The sequence below is a fragment of the Palaemon carinicauda genome, chromosome 1 (genome assembly GCF_036898095.1).
Source record: "Palaemon carinicauda isolate YSFRI2023 chromosome 1, ASM3689809v2, whole genome shotgun sequence".
In the NCBI taxonomy this organism is placed as follows: Eukaryota; Metazoa; Arthropoda; class Malacostraca; order Decapoda; family Palaemonidae; genus Palaemon; species Palaemon carinicauda.
Window position 1 is genome coordinate 257,508,018 of NC_090725.1, and position 16,180 is coordinate 257,524,197.

A 16,180-nucleotide genomic window follows, 5' to 3' on the forward strand; every position below is an offset into this window, starting at 1 on the left:
TAATTGAATGCCGTGTTTTTGTTTCGTGAGAATTTCATCGCCACGACTATAACAACAACATACTGTACTGAACTTTACAGTATTATACAGACTACTGTAATATGATAAAGTAAAATATTTGTAATAACCTATTTTATATGAAATGGGGCTATTTTTTTTGTTTAAAATTTACATTTACGTACGTAAAACAAGTCTCTCTCTCTCTCTCTCTCTCTCTCTCAAATTGTTTTCCTGCTTTGCTACGTATGTATGATTTTATATAGATACGGTAAATAATATTTGTAATAACATATTTTCTAAAAGCTTTTACTGTAATATCATTATTTATCACTTTCATCATGCGCGTTAAATGCCTTCGTTTGTTTACTGAGCGTACTTTATGACGCCGTCGTTTCAGGGGGCGTCATAAAGAAAAACATTTCATTTGGAAGTCCTAAGAAAAATTAAGTAAAACACTGGTAATAACAAAATCAACATACTGTACTGAATAATCAATATAATCGATGCAAAAACTAACCTATACACAGATGTGTAAATGCGTTTGTTTCTTCATTATGATCAGAGATAAACTAAACAAAACATTGGTTGCCATTTTTTATCGTGCTTTTTGGCGTGTTTAGGAAACGCATGATATAAAATCGCCTTTAATATTTGTGCCTGTTTTAGTTTAGGGTACTGTAGTACATGCATTAAGTGTTCTGTACATTAAAGGGTAGTTTGTTAACAGTACTACGTACAAGGGAAGGTTTTAAAAGTCTGAATATATATATGTTAAATAAATACGTAAATATGGTGTCACTACTTCGCGGATTTTCACCTATCACGGTCGGGTCTGGAACCTATCTACCGCGATAAACGAGGGCTCACTGTATATGTGTATATATATATATATATATATATATATATATATATATATATATATATATATATATATATATTATATATATATATATATATATATATATATATATATATATATATATATATATATATACTGTATATATATATATATATATATATATATATATATATATATATATATATATATATATATATATATATATATATATATATATATATCTACGAAACCGTGGTGCGTGTACGTACCAGGAATTTTTTTTTTGTGCACTGAAATTATATCTTTACCAAATATTCTTTATTAGTTACCGTATTATAATAATCTGTATTTTTGACAAAGGTGACAACTATTCTTTAACAAGTTACTGAATCATATGTACATCAGTTTTTTTTGGGGGGGTACCATATAATCATTTGCTAGCAATGTACCATATAATAATCAGTATAGAAGACTAATTGTAAGACATTAAGAACGAGCGAAGGAGGTAGCAAGCCAGCATGGCTGCCGCGAAGCGGGGCCAACGAATGAAGAAAAAAAAAAAAAACTTTAATAAAAGTAAAAATAAGGGCAATGCTACCTACAAAAGCTGAAAACTCATAGATCTGGTACTTAACTTAGATGGGGAGACATACGAATCCGACATCTTGCACAAAAGCGGAGAAAAAACTACCGAAAACACAGCAATGAAAAACACAACAGCAAATAGCTATGATGCTATGAAAGGAGTGTCGTCACTGGCGTGGGTTGAGTTGGTGATAGTAGCGTTTGGTGGTGGGTGTTGAATAGTACCTCGCTGTAACGGGGATATTGAAGAGGAGATATCTAAATGGTGTGAGACCTCTGGTTGTGATTTATCACACCCCAGTATTATACCGACACCTTATATAGGTGAGCGAGCTGGGTTCAACCTGGCATTCCTATGCAACTTTTTTCTCTGGTAAATTCATAGCAGTTATATACCTTAGAAATGATGCAAAAGGAGCATTTCACTGGGCGGCACAGGTCTCTCGCCTAGAAATAGATTTTTCCTTCGTCAAAATCCCTTTTTCCATGCATTTTTCTTTATTTTTGACAATATCCGTTAGGTATGTATTTTTTTTAAATGTACCTATTTGAACATTCATCCTTAATCACTTGTTTGTGGCTAAAGTTAAAAAAAAAAAAAAAAATATGACAAATTCGGAGATAATTCGTATTTTTCCTAACCATACAAACCTAAGCTATTTACATTGGGTTTACCTTTTAGCGTAGCTGAAATGGCGAGCCATTAAAATTTAACGAGGGTGTATTACCCCCGCGCTAGTTAGGGGAGTGGTAGCTAGCTACCCCTCCCCCCCTCACACACCGGTGAACTGCTTCACTTCACTTAGAGGTAAGACTTGTCTTGGGGGACAGGGCTGGCGGGCAAATATGTGTAAATAGCTAAGGTTTGTATGGTTAGGAAAAATACAAATTATCTCCGAATTTGTCATTTGTTCCGTAACCGAAATACAAACCACGCTATTTACATTGGGTGACTTACCCCTTAGGAAGGGTGGAAAGTCCCCAGCCATACTGGCTTTGGCTTTACCCGGGGACTCAAAATCAGAGTGAGTCGCACTCGAGAAAAGGAGTCCCTGCACCTCACAAGTTCCTTGCTCCGCAAGGAAACGTGTGGCCTACATAAGCTTGTGTGTGAAGGAAGAAGTGTGACCCGTCCTAGGCAGTTGACCTAGAGTTCCAGAAGGAACTCTGGGTTAGGACGTTCCCAATACCACCTCGTCAGGGTATGGGGGACGCGACAGTATGACTCAATACTCGGAACACAAGGAAGCATGGTTTACCTGCAGAGGTTTGAGGTCAGCTATGCAGAGACCAGGATGCTGCTTACCCAGTAGAGGGGACGATGAAGAAAGAAGTAAGGGCCAGACATACTTCTTTCGTTCATGCAGACTAAAACCTGATAACAATGCCCTCAACCTTCTGCTACCTGTCCAAAAAGGAGCCTGAGGTTAGACCAGCTGTTGTGTAGCCACCACAGAGCGATAGAAACGTATCGATACTCCTGTGGGTCACGTCCTGCAGGAAGCGGGCTGCGAAGGTCATTAGACGCTTCCAGACTCCAGCTTGTAGCACCTGCGTCACAGAGTAATACTACTCGAAGGCGAGGGACGTTGCGATGTATCCGACATCGTGCTGTAGGGCGACGTGACGGAGGAGGGTCTGGATTCAGGTCGAGATGAATATCCTTGAGTCCGAGCTGAAGAGGTATACTGGAGACTCTCCCCTGTGTCCTTCCTGTGCTCCCAACCCGGCTGCACGTGAGGACAAACTGCAGCTGTTCCCAAAGATAACCCCTCGATTCCTTTACTGGCAAGAAGGATAAGGTTTGGGTCATCTGATACAGAATGTTGCCTCGAAATCTCGAAGGAGCTGGACCGAAGGGGCCGGGACCCCAAGATTCTGAGTCTAGCAAACAACTCAGGAGCGAACCTGAATGTTGCCTTCCCCTATTCCTTAGAAAGGGCGGAGTCGTACGAGACCAAGAAGATTGCTTACACACTGGCCGAGGCCAGAGTGAGCAAGAGCACCGTCCCCCAAGACGGAATACGATCAGGGGCCTGACGTAATGGTTCTTGAGAAGATCTCTTGAGGGACTAAAAGTCCGAACCATGCTCCATGGAGGAGGTCTCACTCTGACTGGGGGCAGGGACGTTCGCAGCTTCGCTGAGCGAAGAAAGGTCCAGCGGGAAGGAAAAAGTCTATTCCTTTCAGCCTGAAGGCCAGAGAAAGGCTGAGCGACAGGCTTCATTGCCGAGAGCGGAAAGGCGTTCCCTCCCGCCGAAAAGCAATAAGTCCGTTATTGCTGGAGAAGAGGCCTCAAGGGAAGAGGTATATCTCCCACGACACCAACCACAAAAGACTCTCCACTTCGCCTGGTAGACCCCTGCGGATGACTATCGCAGGTGACGCAACCTACGCTCCGCGACTGTAGCGGGTTGTCTCTTCTTGAGGAGGCGGCGTAGTGTCTCCAGGCGCGAAGCCGAAGCGATGCCACGGCTCGTGAAAGATGTTGTAGTGTGGTTGTTAGAGTAGCCTGTGCCGTGGGAGAAGCTCTCCTGGGAGTTCCGTCAGGGGAAGCAGAGGGTCCGGAAACCATTCCGCGTATAGTCACACTGGAGCTCTCAGGGCCATCAAAAGGTTGACAGACAACCTGGTCTTGTTGAGACCCATTCTCAACAGACAACAATGGTGGGAAGAAGCAGGCGTCGATGTTGTCCCACCATCACCGGAAAGCATTTTGCCAAAGAGTCTTGGGGTCTGAGACTGGGGGGAAGAACAGCGGAAGCTTGAAGTTCCAAGCTGTCGCGATCAGGTCTCCCAGGCCAAGACTTGCCGGCTACTAAAGGCCAAAGACCCCCAGGTACCCTCTATCTGTGAGGCTCTGCCCAGATAGTCGGAGAAAACATTCCTCTGCCCGGAATGAGCGAGCCGATGGTGGTATAGAGAGGACCTCGGATCATCTCAGTATCTCTACTGCAAGATGCGAAGGTATGAAAATGCGTCCCTTGCTGGTTGGAATACGCCAGTACCATGAAGTCGTCGCGCACGGAGCGACTCGGCAGGAACTGTAGGATCTGTAGAGGGGCCAGACTACGGCCCCTAAGCCTGCCTGAATGATGGAGAGGTATCCTTCAGGTCCTGACCATAGGCCTGAACCGGAACATGCGCCCCCCCCCCTTTTCTTTGACGAGTCCGAGAACAGCATCAAAATGTGGGGAAAGGACGAGAATATCCACTCCCATCAAGAGGTTCCATAGGTCAACACCCATTGCAGGTCTAAACGTTCCGCTGGTCCCCTAGGGGCCAGAAAGTCCGGTTAATCGTTGCTTTGATACCACCGGAACTTGGGCCGCCCCACAGGGAACTTATCCTGAGGCAACCGTTCGGGACTTTAGACGGGTCAATGAGGAAAAGAGACCCAGGAAACGTTCCAAGGTAGAGCTGAAAGCTCTGCTTGACTGAGAACAGGTACTGTAACTCTCCTCAGCCTTGCCACAGTCAACTGAAGGAAAGGCTCGGAGAAGGAGGCAACAGCATCTGGCGTACCCAGGCGGTCACCCATCCTAGTACTGACCAGCCCAACGTTGCTTAACTTCGCTGATCGGACGAGAAGCGGTGTTTCCAACGTGGTAAGGCCGTTGACTCAATATCATGGCTAGATACCCCAGATGTTGAGGCAGAAGTAGAGAAGGCTCCTAGCAAATTACCATGATCCCTCACTCATGGTAAGGACCCGGAAGCTTGTCCCGGCGTTGAAGAAGGTTGAACCCGAGCCTACCGGAGTTGACCAGACCTCCAAAAGGCGAAGGAGGTGGAAGCCTGCTCCTGAGTGGCCATGAGGAAAGCAAGGAGAGTTCTTTGGGGAAAACCTGCGATACCGAGGCGGGATTGCCACACCGCATCTTAAGTCTAGGCTGAATTCCAAGAGCTTCCTGGAAGATGGATGGAATGGAAACTGGAAGTACCCGTCCTTCCGATCCAGGGCCTAAGGAGTCCCGCCGCCTCGTTACCAGTCTGATCGATTCTGCTGTTCCACGCTGGACGAAGTTTGTTCGACAAACTTGAACAGAGCTGAGAGGTCGACTACGGAATTCCCGTCTCAGATGCTTTCCTATGAGAAAGGATCGACTGAAGAAGCCGGGGGGTGAAGCCGTCGACGATCCTATGGAGGACCTTCTCCTAAGGCATGGATCATTCTGCCCAAACGGGCAAAACTCTTGCCGACCCCATGGCATAGAGGTTCAGTGACACTGAATTCGCTGACAGAGACGGAGAGATGGTAAGAGCGAGGCGCGATATCCTTGGCTGATCACGGAGATCGTGCAGGAATTGGCATCGGGAAGCTGTTATCCGGATGAGTAACCTTAGGCATCCTCCCAGCGTGAGACCTGCAAAGGGGGGGTTGCCAATCCTAGAGTTTGTGAACTCTGCCGCTCCCTCTAGGATTATGACCCCCCAGGAGAGCTTCCCGTGCTACCTGTCCCTGACAGGAGGGGACTGCTGTTAGACATCTTGTCTTAGCTGCCGTAGCCGGTCCGATAACTTAGGCCGACGAGGCTGAAAGAAGAGGCGCTGGAGGCCTGCAGGGTCTGGAAGAAAGCGCCTTGGAGGAGTGAAAACGGAAGTCGACTTCCTCTGCACAACCGCTGTCCATGTCCCTGTCCTTGGGCACAAACAAGCCCTTCCCAAGGATGGAAGAGTGTCTGAGCTTGTCGACATCCACGGAGGAGACACTCGAAAGGAAGCCCTCGGTCACTGCGTCTAGATGGTCCAACCTCGAGCTTGCCCGCAAGTTCGAAACTTGGCGACGAAACGCCAAGGTGCTTGAGCCCGAGAGGCGGAAAGTACCCATGACCTTCCTGGAGCTTCCTTGTACAAAACCTCGGGTCGCAACCGAGGAGGGAAAGAACCTGGTAAGCCCCTTCCACAAGAAGGAGAAGAGGAAGGGGTAAACCAGTCACCCCTTGCCCGACGGAGAAATCTCGAACGGAAAGCTCCCTGGCAAGACCCTTCCAGGGAATGACGAGGAAGGGCTAACCCAGGTTCTGGAAAGAAGAATGTTGCTCAGACCTCCCTGAAGATTCTTCCTGCTCTTGCATGTGCCATGCTCTGCGTTTACGGGGTGAAGACCGTGTTCTGGAAATACGTTCCAGAAGACTCGCCAGGCTGGCCATGTTGCGAAACCCCGACGGGAATCGCGGTCGCAATCTCCCTGGCGCTCGCGCGATGGTAAATCAATGGTTTGCGCATGGCCGAACGTGGAAGCACCCATGCGCGGGCACGCAGGAGAGCAGACGAAAGTGCGCGAGGGAGCGCAGAAGGAGGGCGAACGTGGTAGGAAGGGCGGGAGCTGGTGGTCGGAATCCGAAAGTTCACAGGCGAGCGATGACCTGTAGGCGAGCAATGGATACTGAAGGAATCGAGCCGACGTTCGCGCGATGGAACACCGTCGGTTCGCGCGACGGAACACCGTCGGTTCGCGCGACGGAACACCGTTGGTCCGCGCGATGGAATACCGTTGGTTCGCGCGCGGGCGAACATTGGAGCGCATGTGCGCGGGCGCGTAGGCGCGCGGGCACGTGGGCGTGTGGTCGCGCAGGCACGTGGGCGCGCGGGTGAGCGCAGGCGGTCGGGAGACCGATGGCACGTAGGCAGGCGATGGCGCGTTGACGAGCGATGGCCCGTAGGCGAGTGAAGGCGCGTCGGCAAGCGATGGCAAGCGATGGCAAGTGACGGCGCGTTGGCGAGCGGTGGTGCGTTAACAAAACGCTAGCGCGCAGGCGAGAATCACGCGGGCGCGTAGGCGATCGCTAACGCGTAAGAGACTAGGGATGGTTAGCGCGCATGGCGCTAAACAGAAGGCGCGCAGGTGCATCAGGAAGGCGAGCAATGAAGCAAGCTGCTAATCAGGCGATCCTGGACGGTCAGGAAAAACCGTTGGCGCCTATTGGTGCGTGGCAGGAAAGGGCGTGCAAATGTGCGCTGGCGATTGAAGAAAGCTGGCGCACAGAAGGACAGAAGTAAAGGTGAGCGCTGGCGAGCAGGAGGAAGATCTACGGCAAGACTCAGCTACCGGAGATCGTGGTCCACAGCAAGCGAGCGCTAGATCGTTACTGATGGTGTCCAGGGGACCTGACACGCGTGACAGATCGATGGCGATCGTTGACGCGCAGGAGATCGCTGATGAGCAGGCGAACGTTGACGCGTCTGTGGTCGCTGGCGAGCAGAAGGCAACGCGTGGAATCCTGTGCGTAGAAGAAGAGTCCTTGTCCAAGACCTGAACCGAAGTTCTAGATTGCGCGGGCGAACGTGGGCACACAGGGCGCGTAACAGGAACCAACAGGAACAGCAGCGACGATCATCAGGAGAGCGCTGACGAACAGGAGAGCGCTGGTGAACAGGAGAGCGCTAGCGATCCGGAAAACGCTGATGAGCAGGAGAGCGCCTGTGCGCTAACACTGGGCAGGAGAGCGCCTGTGCGCTAACACTGAGCAGGAGAGAACACTGCAGAAGGGCGCGCAGGGGAACCCCGACATGCAAGGGAAGCACCCCCGTGGGAGGCAACCCTTTGCCCCGAAGGGCCCGTTGTCCGTCGGAAGACCGATGTCCGTTGGAAGACCGTTGTCCGTCGGAAGACCATTGCCCGTCGGAAGACGAGGTCAGACTGCTGTCCATCTGCACCAGGGGCGGAAGGCCAAGAAGAAGGAGTTGCAGGCTGCATACGGAGATTCAAAAAGGCGCCTCTTAGCACCCTTATAGGGAGATGGGAGGCCCTTACGACGTAGCGGACGGTGAGCCTTATGGCGAAGGCGGCCAACAGCAACAACAGCAGAAGAGTCCTCCGAAGAGGAGTCTCTATGAGTGTACTCTCTCGCGAACGAAAGAGAAACACTTCGTAGAAGAGACAGGTCAGCCAGTGACCTAAAAAGATTAATCCTCCGAAGAGGGGCTCCTGCAGTTGCCCAGCCCCTTGAGCGTAACTGCAGGTGCGACCGCTCAGCACCAAGAGCATAGTCGCACGAAAAAAAAAAACCGCAGGGGAAGAACCCCCCAAAGGGGAAAAAACTCAAGCCTGGACAGGAAAACTTCCCTCGGAAGGAAAGCTACCCACCCAAGGAGGTGAGCCTCCTGAGTGTTCTAAAATTAACTGGAGAGCTGTCAATCGTCACGGGAGTACTTCCAGGAGAAGGAGACAAGCCACTGACGATCTATAGGGGAGGCAGCAACAGCCGAATCCCCAGGCCTCAACACGACAGCTCACTCCGTTGTCACATTACAGAAACGAACTAGATCGGTAACTGTGAAAAATAAAAACAAAAATCATTAGTTAACATTCATTCCCCCGGGAAGGCTCCGAAGAGGAATCCCGAGGGAAAGGAACACAAGAATTACACAACAGGCACGTGCCCTCACAACCACTTACACTCACGGAAGGAGAGCTGTAACCAACACAGAATTATAACAATTATAATTATGTAACCATGTAATTATGTAATTTAAAAATGAATGAACACTAAAAGAAAGAACGAAAACCCCGAAAGGAATCGTTCTACAAAGCTGAAAAATCAACAAATACAATTAGATTCATAAACTAATTGAGACAAAACGTACGGCGTAGCAACCCCACCTACACGGGAAGGAAGCTACTCAGACGTAGTAAAAGTAATGTAGTAAAAGGGAGAACGACCTCAAAGAGAGAGAGAGAGAAAGACCGAAGTCAAACTCGATCGCGACCCATGAAATTACACCATGGTGGCCTAACTGCCGAGGGCTCCACGGAGATATCGTACACTACACACAGAAGCACAAACTCTGAAAAGGAAACTTACTGATTCCTATACTCAAATATATACATAAACACGAAAAAATGTTTACATATATATTGAGTAAAAGAAAAGTAAGTGATTAAGTAAAGACAAAACAACAATGGCTGCCAAGCGAGGACAAAGACAGAGACGTCTGTCCATGTCCGAGCCAAAAGTGAAAGTGAAGCAGTTCACCGGTGTGTGAGGGGGGGAGGGGTAGTTAGCTACCACTCCCCTACCCCCCCGCTAACTAGCGCGGGGGTAATACACCCTCGTTAAATTCTAATGGCTCGCCATTTCAGCTACGCTAAAAGGTAAACCCAATGTAAATAGCGTGGTTTGTATTTCGGTTACGGAACAAAAGGGATTTTGACGAAGGAAAAATCTATTTCTGGGGAGAGACCTGTGATGCCCGGTGAAAAGTCCTTCTTTCTACCTTTTCTGAAATAAAACTTCCAAATATACCAGAGAAAAATAAAAGCACGGAATGCAGAGGTTACTACCCTCGCGCGAGCACCTCGTGAGTGTCGTGTATACATCAGGGGCGTGTGAAAACCACTATTCACAGGCTGTCTTCCAATTAGATAACTCCTTCATCTAAGGGAAGGGCTGTAACAAAGACCCCAGAAACCACACTTGTACCACGCCACCGTCACCCACACGAACGCCTTCTAGGTCATCCTAATGCAAGAACATATGTCTTGGCAAGGAAAGGGTGGGTCCGTACAAAAATAACCGGAAAGGGTTTCACCGGGCGTCACAGGTCTCTCCCCAGAAATAGATTTTTCCTTCGTCAAAATCCCTTTTCTGGGTCGACCTGTGACGGCCGGTGAAAATGTACCAGAGAATGCCTTCCAAGCCCAATAAAGTAATAACATAATGAGGAGAATACAATCACCATGTACGACAATAATATAATATAATAATGTAAGTAAACGTCCAATTACCAACTAGCCAAATGACATAGGGAACGTATGGCTAAATAACTACGACGACAAGGAATCAACTGAGTGTCGAATCGCAAAAGGCATCAAACCTTACATGTCTAAGCATATCTAAACATTAAAGGAACGGTAACTACAATAACAGTTAAACCATAGGAACTAAACATGGCAAATATCATAGGGCTAACGAACTACCCAGGAGAGTGGCGACGTGGTGTGAGTGGCGGGTAGGAGGGAGAAGAGAAGAGATGGAAGAAAGGAAGAAGTAGAGATTAATGGGGAGGGATAAGGTTCCCCGCTGCCATCGTCGGGTATTTAAGGGCCTGTAAGATCTTTAGATAGTGGCGTTTGACAACCATAGGGGATTTCCAACCCGCATATTTTTTAAAATCATCAAAGTCCCTGTTCTGGAAGTAATTGATGGTAGTATCTACTGTCCGTATATCATGAGCCTGGGGAAATGATTCCGGATTAGTATGTTTAAAGAAGTAGAGGATTTGTTGCCTGATACCGTGAATGGAATAGTACCTCCTTGTTCCCTGATAACCAAGGGGCCAGACGAGCAGGTGGCAGTTCTAGCTAAAAAGGCCTTGAGACTAGTGAATGGACACAAATAAAAGATCCTGGGGAAGAAGAATAATCTTCCGAGGGGAGCACCTATTTTGCGGATCCTCATTTTTTAGCTAGGAAAGCTTTGTCTGGAGAAAGGAGTACTTCGGCTGAAGGGAGGAAATCTATGTTTTCCGGGTTTGGTGAGAAAGCTGCTAGTTCTGATATTCCATCACCTGAGCCCAAAGCTGTTAGAAATAAAGTCTTCCTAAGAAGAGTGATATAAGAGCAGAATTCATTGTCCGTGTCCGTCGCAAGTTTGAGGACACCGTTCAGAGACCAAGAGTCCTTTTGTGGCCGAAACGAAGGTCGAAGCCTAGCACATGTTTTTGGAATAGATGAGAAATAGGAATCAGCTAGGTTAATGTTAACCCCAACAAGGAAGATCTTCCTCAAAGCTGACTTGATGGTGGTTAAAGTGCTAACTGTTAGGCCTTTGCCAAATAGGAACCTCAAGAAAGAGATGGCTATATTCGGAGACATACGAGTATGGTCTGAACTCTTAGGGAATCTGCTAGTTGTTAACGGCCGAATCATATTGGCGAATTGTTGAGTCCCTTTTGTCTGATTCGATGAAGAGATCGTTTTCCGGTTCAATGTTCGCGTCTCTACGAGCTGCAAACTTCCTGTAGTCCACAAAGTTAGAGTTTTGGCTATCCTTGAGTAATCTGACACAGTGAGTTTGGATTACTTGGGTCAGTTTGGGGAACGGGACCCGGAAGGGACGGAGTTTCAACTCGAGGAGGAGAGGAAACCAACTGTTCTTGGCCAGTGAGGTGGTACTAAAGCCACTGCCCCCCCGGAAGGAGCATAGTTTGTGTAAAAGTTTCATTAGAAGATTCACTGGGGGAAATAGGTAAATCTTCTTCTAATGGTTCCAATCCCAGGATAATGTGTCCATGGCATAAGTCTGAGGGTCCAGGGTTGGGGTCACATAACAAGGAAGTTTGTGATTCATCTGAGTTGCGAATAGATCTACCTGGAGGCCCGGAACCAGCCTGAGTATCCACCGGAATGAAATTATGTCTAGAGACCATTCTGACTCCAGTGGTTTCGTCCTGGCTAGTGAGTCCGCTCTCACATTCTGGACTCCCGCTAGGTGAGTTGCTGACAGGAACCAATTCTTTTCTGTTGCCCAGGCGGAGATAGTGACCAGGATCCGATTCAGGTTGGGTGACTTGGATCCTCCCCTGTTGACGCAGTGTACTACGTCTGTGCTGTCTGACACTACTCTGATGTGGGTCGACCTCGGAGGAGAGAGTCTCTTCAGATCAAGAACACTGCCATGGCTTCGAGAACATTGATATGGAAGTGTTTCATGGCGGATGACCAAGAGCCCTGAAACATCTGATGTTCGGAGTAACCCCCCCATCCACTCAGAGACGCGTCTGTATGAATTGTCACTTGTGGAGGTGGGAATTGAAGAGGAACCGATTTGGAGAGGTTCTTCGGTTCGGACCATGGGCGTAGTCTCATTTTCAAGACAGAGGGGATCTTCGAGACCTTGTCTCTTAAAGGTACTGTAGCTCTCTTTCTCCAAACTTGATTGATGTCTTTGAGTTTGGCTTTTAATAGGAGATCTGTTACTGAAGTGAATTGGAGAAGGCCGATGATACTTTCTAAGGCTCTTCTGGACACCTGTTTGTGTTTGAGAAAATTCTTGATCTTGGAAGCTATTCCTCTTACCTTTTTGGAAGGGAGAGACGTGTGCTTCGAAAGGTCCCACTGAATGGCTAACCATTCTAAGAGGCCTGATGGTTGCAGGCGAGACTTTTGGAGATTGACCCGAAATCACAGGTTGTCGAGAAATCGAAGTACTTCCTTCGTAGCTCTGTTGCCTTCTATGGCCGACCGGGCCCAAATGAGCCAACCGTCCAGATAAGCAATGATCTGTATCTCTTGGTTCCTGAGTTGTTCTAACACTGTCTCTCCCAGTTTCGTGAATATCCTGGGATCAATGTTGAGGCCGAAGGGCATGTCTTGAACGCAAAGGCTTTCCTGCCTAGGCGGAAACCCAGATAAGAAGAGAAGTTTCGAGCTATAGGCACATGATAATAGTTGTCGGTAAGATCGACAGAGGTGGTGACGGCCCCACGGGGAAGTAAGGTCCGTACCTGAGAGATAGTCAACATCCGGAACTTGTCGCAGAGAATGTAAGAGTTTAGCTTTGACAAGTCCAGGTTCACTCTCAATGCCGACAAGCCTTTCTTCGGAATTGTGAACAGGCGGCCTTGGAACTTCAGTGATCGGTCCTGTTTGATTGCTTTCTTCTTGAGTAACTCTGTGGTGTACTCTTTCAGGATGGGAGTGGATTTCTGGGAGAAGGTCACTGGTGGAGGAGGAGGACCTTGTGGCCATTTCCACCTCAAACCTTTAGAGATTATGCTATGCGCCCACGGACCGAAGGTCCAATGGTCTTGAAAGTGGTAAAGTCTCTCCCCTACCGGGACCACCTCGTTGTGAGGGAGTGAATAGGTCCTTTCCTTCCCCGAGCCCCCTTTATCCTAGGTCCGCCTCGATGGCGGAACTGTCTTCTACTCCTGTAGCTTCATCTCTGGTGTCCACGAAAGGAACCTGAGGGTTCGGAGCTAGGGCTGTATGCAGGCGAGGACATCCAAACGGGGTTGAGCTGTGTACCTGGGGAATCAGTGAGGTAAACCACCTGATGAGGGGGATTCGGATGCATAGACATCGAATCAGAGGAAGACTGTGATGACGAGTGGGTAACTGACTATTGATGGCAGTGACCCCGGTTCGTTTTGTAGAGGGTAACTCTCTGCTTCTTCTTGAAGAAAGCTTGCTTTTGGTCTTCGACCTTCTTTTTGGCAGTGAGGCCCCGCCTCACCTGCAATTTTGGTTTGCTCTCGTATCATCTTGTAGAACCTTGTTCACCTCCTCCTGAGGGAAGAGGGTTTTACCCCAGCAGGAGGAAGCTATGAGCCTGCTCGGTTCATGTCTGATAGAGGCCTCAGACAGAACGTATTTCCTACAACTAACCCGAGCAGACCACAAAGCGTGTAGGTCGAATTGGTAGGACAGAGATTGGTTCTTCGTGAATATCCGAAACAAAATCTCAGTGGGATAAATCGAGGCTAGGGACTCCCCGAGGTGGGGTCCGTCTCTTTAAGAGCCGGCATGGCCGAACCTTCTTTGTCAGCTTGAATAGTAAGACCTGTCAATTTATCCGTAATAGGCAAGGTAATAATGAGAGCAGTTGTAGATATGGCGTAGGCCCCATTATGTGGGGTGACCTTGCGTCTGGGGCTGTATGGGGAGACATCAGAGTTCCTGAACGGATCAGATTCGCCACCATATCTTTGAGCTCCGTCATAGCTCCTTGGATTGCCCTAGAGTGTGTTGTATCTGCTCTTTAACCCTATCCCTGACTTTTAGCAGTCACGGTTTTATGCAAGGTAATATGAACATCAGGATCCTTTGAGGGTCCTAGGCCGGTGACGCAGATAATGGCAAATCTGAAGGCTCAAAACTCATCACCACCTACCTGCCCGTCCATGGGGTCGACGTCCAACCCTAGAGAGGACACGCCGAGGAGATAGGGTCCGCCAGATGGAGCATTCCTTCCAAATCTTGATACCCAAGGGCAGAGAGCCGCTCTTGCAGGCCGGAGAGATTCATCATCATCCTGAAAGAAGTGAGGGGATTAGTGATGAAGGAGAAGACCGTTCTCCTCAATAAGCAATGTATACATAAATCCAGAACAAATTAAATCATCGCCAAAGGGTACCAAAAAGAAATAAATTAGAACCAACTTACATCATCGGTCAGGAGTAGGGAGGACAGCTCGTAGCAGAGCGTGCATGACTCCGGGAACCATACCATGTAGGCGGACCTTCTGTAAAAGAAAGGAGACATAAGTCTGGATGTTCCTTGAAACTCTGGTTAGTGATCCTATTCACAGGCTGGGATCAACCAAATTATCTATAAATAATAATATATATGTGTATGTATATATTTGTACATGTATATAATACATATGTCTATATTTATGCATATATTTAATTATAAATATGTATATATATGGATAAATATCCATACAACATCGTGTTCAAATAGAAATAAATTTCTACTCAGTACTTGGGATCGAATGCTAGCCCCTTCTAATGAAAAGCCAGGTGGAAACCAACCATGCCATGAGAGGCCATTTACTGTTCCTTGAGACTCTGGTCAGTGAACAGATGAATCAATAGAAATAAATAACATTAATTATGTGTGACTAATATGATTTTCAAAATTGTTAGCTAGAGCTACAAACTAATATACTAATATCCAGTAACCACGTAACATGTAACTATAAACCTCATCGGTAAAATAATGTTAACCCCGGTTCTGAACGTCTGAGTGATCTCTGTTGCCACCGGAGATCCGGTGACAAAGGTCCGTCATAGTGAAAACATGAACATCAGCGGTAAGATAATATTAACCTCAATGCTGAACGTCTGTGTGATATCCGGTTAAGCCGGAGATTCGATGAAAAAGGACCGTAATAATGAAATTGTGATTATTCATGAAAAAGGATTCGTGTGCATAAGGTCGCAGCCGGAGTCTGAGTGTCGGATTTCTCCGTTGCACTCCAAATATCTGACTAGTTCCCAACCCAATGAGTATCCATTATAGCGGAGTATAACTCAAGGCGGTGATTAATCATGAAAAAAGGTTCGCGTGTATAAGGCCGAAGCCGGAGTCTGAGTGCCGGGTTTCACCGTTACACTCCATATATTTGACTAGTTCCCAACCCAATGAGTATCCATTATAGCGGAGTATAACTCAAGGCGGTGAACGTTCCGAAGAGAACGTAGCTACGGGTGTCGGCATAAAGCGATCCCAAAATAATGACTCGTACACCAACAGAACCTATTAATAATGCTAGCTATATTAACAGTAACCACATCAATAAAACGTAAATACCATCAAACGTAATATCATAAACCCGGAGAAGAAGCGGAGGAAGGAATAACTCGTGATTGTATAAAACGGAAAACGGGAAAACCACCTCTCCTTACCGAGCTTAAGAAAGAAAACGAGAGAAAGGGTAACTCGTAACTGTAGTAACAGAAAACGAGCACTCTATGCTCACGCTCTCATGGTTACATTATAAAGAACCAAAGCACACAATAATATGATAAAAATAATAAAATTGTAATAACCAAGAACGAAGAATAACGACAACGTAACAAATAAATATAAAGATATAGCCTAAAACGAGCACCTTCCTGAGGCGTGTACATAAACAATAACAAAGGCCAGATCGTTATTCTTCGTTCGTCCAAATTGGACTTGCTAGCAAAAAAATACCAGAGTAAAAACAATAATAAAATAATGATAATAAAATGGTCATAAAACGTAAGTGATATAACTTAGATGACAGAGTACCAGATGGGCAATATTAACTTGAAAAACTA

At 47.2% G+C, this 16,180-nt stretch overlaps 1 protein-coding gene and 1 pseudogene across 1 annotated transcript in view; both read right to left on the reverse strand.

Annotated features, from left to right (window-relative positions):
- LOC137655441 (gamma-interferon-inducible lysosomal thiol reductase-like) overlaps positions 1 to 16,180 on the reverse strand; it is a 193,202-nt gene that overhangs the window by 16,486 nt on the left and 160,536 nt on the right. The window lies entirely within an intron of this gene.
- Positions 4,928 to 5,045, reverse strand: LOC137659051 (5S ribosomal RNA; annotated as a pseudogene).